The sequence below is a fragment of the Macrotis lagotis genome, chromosome X, assembly GCF_037893015.1.
Source record: "Macrotis lagotis isolate mMagLag1 chromosome X, bilby.v1.9.chrom.fasta, whole genome shotgun sequence".
In the NCBI taxonomy this organism is placed as follows: Eukaryota; Metazoa; Chordata; class Mammalia; order Peramelemorphia; family Peramelidae; genus Macrotis; species Macrotis lagotis.
The window spans coordinates 532431541-532438772 of record NC_133666.1 but is presented as its reverse complement, the minus strand read 5'-3'; the positions used below and the strand labels follow the sequence as shown (position 1 = coordinate 532438772).

At 37.2% G+C, this 7232-nt stretch overlaps 1 long non-coding RNA gene across 1 annotated transcript; it reads right to left on the bottom strand.

Annotated features, from left to right (window-relative positions):
- Positions 1–513: 513 nt before the first annotated feature.
- LOC141503482 (uncharacterized) lies at positions 514–6633 on the bottom strand. The gene is made up of 3 exons (XR_012472858.1): positions 5780–6633; positions 4614–4666; positions 514–2913 (listed from the first exon to the last, which is right to left on the bottom strand). It is a non-coding gene; the product is annotated as an uncharacterized LOC141503482 (long non-coding RNA).
- Between the last annotated feature and the right edge of the window lie 599 nt (positions 6634–7232).

The following is a 7232-nucleotide window of genomic DNA, read 5'->3' as shown; positions in this document are numbered from 1 at the left end:
CAGCACAAAGCTTCAGGACGCTGGAGACAAGCGCAGGCCATTACCAAATAAACAACCTGTGCCAATATACAAATTAAATCATTAAGGAAACAGCAGCTCTGAGGCAAAGGACCAAGCCTTGTTCACACAAGTCTACATTCCACACCCCTTCTCCCATGCGACTTTATCATCTTAAATAATTAATTCAAGTCACATAAATAATTAAGTCCCAATTATAGTCTAGTAATCCTACAGTTGGCTAAAACTTTCAGCTTCATCTGATAGAAGAAAAAATTATTTCACACAGTGCAACAGGATAACCAAAAGGATAACACCAGGACATTTCAAAATCACTAGAAGCAAGGTATAGCAACAGGATACCTGTTAACTTCTCCATTAAGGAAATAAAAAGGATTTCAAATTCTAATCATCTCACAAACCAGTGCTTCTGAAACTATTTCTAGTTGAGGAGATGTAAAAGATCAGAGATTTATTCTCATTCTTCATATACTTCTCAGAACATAGCTGCCTATGTGAACTGTCTATGAATACAAATATGGGGTATGTGAAACAAATGGGCAAATGGAATTTTAAGATCAACTGTTCCACAGACAACTTCATAGACTTCATTTTCATCTAAAATGGACAAAAGTGTTCTGAATACACACACACACATACACACACATACACACAGAAACTGGCATAGAAATAAATCAAATTCAGATGTTGAAATTATTACGAATGGGGTTTGTAGAAAGAGGAAGGAAATACAGATAAGGGAATGAAGTAGGGAAGAGACTAAAAGAAAATAAGGCAAAGCAACCCCTCCCAAAAAAACTACTAGACCTTAATTTGGTGGGGAATGATTATATAAATTTGTAATATTGGTCTTGACCCATTCTTACAAATGCAATGCAATAATGGTGGGCTATAAGAAATGAATAAAGAGATGATTTCAATGAATCCTGGATAATATGAAATTTATTATGAAATAATAGTGAACTGAACAGAACTAGAACAATTTACATAAGGACCATAGCATTTTAAAGAAAACTTCTTATGTTTGAAAGATAAGTATTCTTATTGATGTAATGCCCAACTGGCAGGATCAGGATTGATTTCTAGCTTTGGAGTCTCTCTTGTGAATTTGATTCACAAGATTCTCTTCTACCCTAGGCAGCTAGGTTGTGCAGTGTATAGGATGCCAAGCCTGGATCCAAGAAGACTCATCTTTTAGCCTCAGACACTTAATAGTTGTGTGACTTTGGTCAAATCACTTACACTGGTTGTCTCAATTTTAGCATCTGTAAAATTAGCTGGTAAAGGAAATGGCAAACCATTTCTGGATCTTTGCCAAGAAAATCCCAAATGGGGTGTTGGACACATCTGAAAAGCAACTGAATAACAACAAAAAGACAGAAGAGAGATGATGTAGTTAAGAAGAACATGGGTTTACATTTGAAAATGTGTACTTGGGGCAGCTAGGTGGCGAAGTAAATAGAGCATTGGCCCTGGAGTCAGGAGTACCTGACTTCAAATCTGACCTCAGACACAATAATTACCTAGCTGTGTGGCCTTGGGCAAGCCACTTAACCCCATTTGCCTTACAAAAAAAAAAAAACCAAAAAATTTAAAAAATTTAAAAAAATGTGTACTCAAGTATTGTACCAGGGTAAATATTATAGAAACTATGATAAACAATTATGTTCAGGTAGAAGATTCTGCTTTTATTCCTTCTATTCCCCCTTCAGAAGTCAATAAATTCTTCAATGTTCTGCTCAACTCTTCCCACAAAAACTCAGTCTGGAGCCTTCCCCTCCTTCAGAAAATGGCACATTGCTTTATTTAAATTGTTTTTGTTCTTTTTTAAAAGAAATTCACTTCTTCTACCCCCGGCCTACAGCATTTTGTCCTACTTGGACAATTTGGGTAAATATATTTGTCTTTCTTAAAAAAAGACTGTCTCATCAACTCATATCCTGATTATTCCACCCTTAAGTGCAGCCAATGTTGCTACTTTGGTTCTCAAGAGTATGGCTCAGGATCATTAAGTAGGTAAAAACAGGCCTCTTGTAGCATCCATTCATCACATGTCCAAGACCATGCTCTTGTTTCTGACATAAATGAATCATTTATATCTGATTTTTCCTCCATTTACCCAAAGCAGTGATGGGCTTTTGACAGTGAAATGCTAGAAGAAAGGAGTAAGTAGCCTAGATGTTATATAGCATATGATCTGCCCCTTAGCATATATTGAGAATCACCATTTGGAGGACCTTTGAATAAGCTGAGAAATTTTCCCCAAAGGAACTATATTTGGAAGCAAAATAGTATGTAAGTTGATATAGTATGGTAGAAAGAATGGTAGACCTGGGGGGAATTTAAGATGTTGGGTTATCTTGAGCAAGTACTTTTATCTTTCTGTGTTTCAGGTTTGTTTGTTTTTGTTGGGTTTTTTTAATCTATAATATAGGGAGAATGACACTTACCTATCTGACAAATTATTTGTAGAAAAAAAAAGTTTTGTAAACCTGAAAGTGCTACATAAAATGTTTGTTATTATTGAGAGCTCCAAAAAGGAACTCTCCCATCAATGATCAATCCTCTAATGCATCGTGCATTGCTCCAGCATAGAGGACCATGGCTTTAGTGCTGAAAGGAAACTGGTTGGCATTTATAAAAAGTTTTAAGGTTTTTAAAGCACTTTACAAACATTATTTCCTTTGATCCTCACAAAAATCCTGGGAGGTTAGTTCCATTATTATTTCCATTTTATATGTGATGAATCTGAGGAAGACATTTAGGTCTTCCTGACTCCAGGTCCAGTACTCTATTTCCTGCCCCATCTAAGTTAGCTCATTCTAGTCCAATGAATCTTTTGGATTTTATCTTGTCCAGCAGTCCATGGATGATAGATTTGGGAAGTCTGTGAACCTGGAAAGGGGAAAAATTACATCTTTATTTCAATATAGTTTCTTTTGTGATTCAATCAATTTTATTTTATGCATTTAAGTATATTATTTATAGATTTCATCAGACTGCCAAAGGGATCAGTGACCCAAAAACAATTAAGAGCCATTGAGCTAATCTAACCCCTTTGTTCTACCACTGAGGAATTGGTATGAACCTTGCCCAAGGCCACTTGGGTAGCCAAAGATTGATCTATGATACAAAACTAGGTCTAATTCCCATTAGAAATTTTTTCAATATACCAAACTATGCTTCTGTAGGTCAGATCAGTTAGAACCCTGGACAAACAAAAACAATGCACATCCTTCATCATTCCTTTTTCTTGTTTTCTTTCTGGTTAACCTGGATGGTTTAACTTCAGTCCCCTTCCTCACTTAGGAAGTATCAAAAGGCTCGATGAACCACACAGAACCTGAGTATTGCTCTGGGAGAGAAGGCGTAATCTGAGGGTGAACCAAGAGGTTTGGAAAACTGTGCTAACTCTTCCAGGCTACAATTATTGTGCTGAAATAGTAAGTGAATATTGTACCCAAGTTACCTTAAAGCAAAAATTCTTATCTTTTTGGTGATGTAGCCCCCTTAGCAGACTATTGAAACCCTAGTCCCCTTCTCAAATTGTTTTTTATTTTATTTTATTTTTAAATTTTATTTATTGAAGGCAATAGGGTTAAGTGACTTGCCCAAGGTCACACAGCTAGGCAATTATTAAGTGTCTCAGTTCCTCCTGACTCCAGGGCTGGTGCTCCATCCACTGTGCCACCTAGCTGCCCCTCAAATTGTTTTTAATGCACAACTAAATGCACAGAATTAAAAAGAAAGCTAATTATATTGAAATATATTAAAATATTTGTAAATCAAATTCATGGACTTCAGCTTAAAAACTCTTATAAGAGCTTAAGGAGCTGATATGTTACAGAACGCCTAGTTTATTACCTGGATCTAGATTGAATGGAAGAGGATTTTGGTTCTGACGAAAGATGATGAGCATATTGACCCTAACCTTCAAAGAACAGCCAACAGGACACCTTCGGAACAGAAATGAGCAATAACAAATGTACATTCTTGCCCATTTTAAGCTAAAATCTAAAGTCTAATGTTTCAAAATGTTGATCACAAGATGTCTAATAGAATTAATGGAGCATACAACAAAGTTAACAACTTGCCTCAGATTAGGGGGTTCAAAATGCAAAGGTCACCTCTCCCTTTAGGAAAATACAGTATATTAATAAGACCTTTTATTTCTGCTCTCCTTCCAACTTACTCCATGCTGAATCTGCTCCCTAGAGGAACTGAGTACCAGGAAGCAGATGCAACCTGAAGGGAATTAGATTATTCTAGACTAAATTCTGACCCATAAGAAGGAACAGGAGGGTGAATTAGAAGTGACAGGAACTTTGGGAGCCAGTGACCATGCTGACGTGAATTAGAGTTAATGATAGCTAAGAAGGGGGATTCTGGAATTGTCTGACATGTATCCTAGGCTTTAAAAGAGCTACTTTCAAATAGCTAAAAGAAAGGATAATGAGATTCCCTTGGTCTGAGATTCTAAAAGAAAAATGGGCACAAGAGAAACAGTAGGACAAAATTCTGAAGGTACAGTAGGAAATGATTCTAGTGAGGATAAAATGAGGGAGTGTTTGAAGATGGTGGTTCTGGAATCTCACCTCACTGATGTTGGGACATTCACTGCTATTCTTCCTCACTCCAGGGTATTCTGCTATAGAAGTAGGAGACAGAAGGTGGAATCAGTTGTCCAGAATTCAAATAGCTGATCTTAGAATTTTCATCACTCATTTTAAGATGTTTTGCAGGAGACTAGCAACCAGACCATAAACCCCATCACTATGCTCACACTCCCATGAGCCCTGGTAAACAACATACAGAGAAAGGAGTTCTCTGACAAACTGTGATGAAAAGCACCACTGGATCCCACAATCTAGTGAATTCACTCTCTTCTTTCACAAGGAAAGACATTTTTATTGTTGAGTGGTTTCATTTGTGTTCAGTTGTGACTGAAGGAGTCAAAGATTTCTAGCCTAGAGAATTTCTATACTGACGACTGAGTAATGATATCAAAAGTTGACATTTATATAGCACTTTAAGACTTACCAAGTGCTTAATACACTATATTCAATTTGATCCTCAAAACATTCCTATGAAGCAGTACTGTTACCATCCTCATATGAGGACACTGGCTAGAAGCTAAATGAATTATTTAGGGTCACACAGTCTGTAAATGTCTGCAGTTTAGATAAGAGTATGATTTGTTGTTATTCAGCTGTTTTTCAGTCCTATCCAACTCTTTGTGACCCCATTAGGAGTTTTCATGGCAGAGATACTGGTATAGCTTGCCATTTCCTTCTCCAGTCATTTTATAGATGAGGAAATTGAGACAAACAGGGTTAAGTAACTTGACCTCACAGCTAGTAAAAGCCTGAGGCTGGATTTGAACTCACAAAATTAAGTCTTCCTGAATTCAGACCTGGCACTCTATTCACTATTGACCCAGCTGTCCTAAATAAAAGGCATACCAGCAACAAATACTTGAACAATAGCCAGACAAAACAAAAGCAAGAGTTTAGTGTTGGGAGTTTAAATCTCCTCTCAGATGCTTACTACCAATGAGTTAAGTGGTTTAACCTCTCTGACACTCAGTTTTCCCATCTGTAAAACAGGAATCCTAATATCACCTTCTTCACTATGATACTATGAGAATAAAATAATAGAACATGTATAGAGTGCTTTGCATATCTTCAAAGAGCTATATAATTATGAACTATATATTGATGGTACTTATCAACACTGCCTCTTTCCACATTCCAGCACTCACCATAACTGGAATGGCTTCACATCACCCTTTATCACATACTCCATCCCTTTGTCTTGATGCCCCTAACAACTTCCCATGGGATTGTCAACACTAGCTTTCTTTTATATCCACTTTTGTAATAGAGAAAAGTAAAATGGGAATTGTCCCACTTAAGAGACAACATCTGGGACTATTTTCCCTTTTCTCATTACCATGACAACACAATCTCTTGATTGTTGCAAAATTGAGACAGAATGACCAATCCAGGACAGAAACTTGAATGTGTCATTTGCTCACCAGAGCCAAAACTAGTTTTGGAGTGACTGGGATTTTACATCAGGATCCTAACACCTTGGGGGGTACATGTTCCTCTAGAAAAACCATACTTCTTCCTCAGGGATGGGAGGTTCATTTCCTCTACCAACCCGACATAGGACAACAATCCCCCCTGACCAGGCTGCTATCCCCAAGATTTCATCCCTGGGGTACATGGAGCAGACTATGGAGCAAAAGAGGTTGCTTCATCTCTCATTACAACTGAAAGCACATTCATACTGTACTGTACCACCATCTGTCTCCCTCAAGCTGAAGTTTGTCATAGGCAAAATAAGTCCTAGTTATGGTTCTGTTGACAGCATACTTCGGTTACAAAAGCTTCTCAGAGCATAGTCTATTCATATAGTCTGTTCTTTGAACATTTCCACCAGCCATTGTTGTAACAGTAATATTGATTGAAAGAGCTGGAGATTACTAGCCTAGAGAATTTCTAGTCTGAAATAATACCAATAGTTAACATTTATATGGTACCTTAAGACTTACAAAGTGCTTTACATACAATATTCAATTTGATCCTCAAAGCAGGTACTGCAATCATCCCCATTTTAAATATGAGGAAAGTACCTTAAGGTTAAGTGACTTGTTTATAATCATATAGCCAGTAAATGTCTGCAGCTTAGATAAGGGATGTTTTGTTGTTGTTTAGTCATTTTCAGTCATATCCAGCTCTATGACCTATTTGGGGAATTCTGTGGAAGAGATACTAGAGTGGTTTGCCATTTCCTTCACCAACTCATTTTACAAATGAGGAAACTGAGGCAAACAGGATTAAGTGACTTATCCAGTGTCATACAGCTGATGAGTATCTGGGCTGGATTTGAATTCAGGAAGATGAGTCTTCCTGGATACAGGGACCATGTGTTTCGACCACTGTGCTACCTAGAGTATGACAGCTGCTTCCTAATTGCCATATGGAAGAGAGATAAGAAGAATTCAGCTTGGCTCCAGATAGCAGAGCTAAAAGAAATGGGTGAAAGTTTAGAAAGATAAGTTTAAGCCCATTTTCTATGAGAATGATTTTGAACAATTAACTCTTTTAGGGGATAATTAAGAACTGTGAGTCAGAAGACTTAAGCTTAAATTCTGGTTCTATTGTATATCTACTTGTATGCAGCAAGTTTCTTAACCTCTCTGGGCC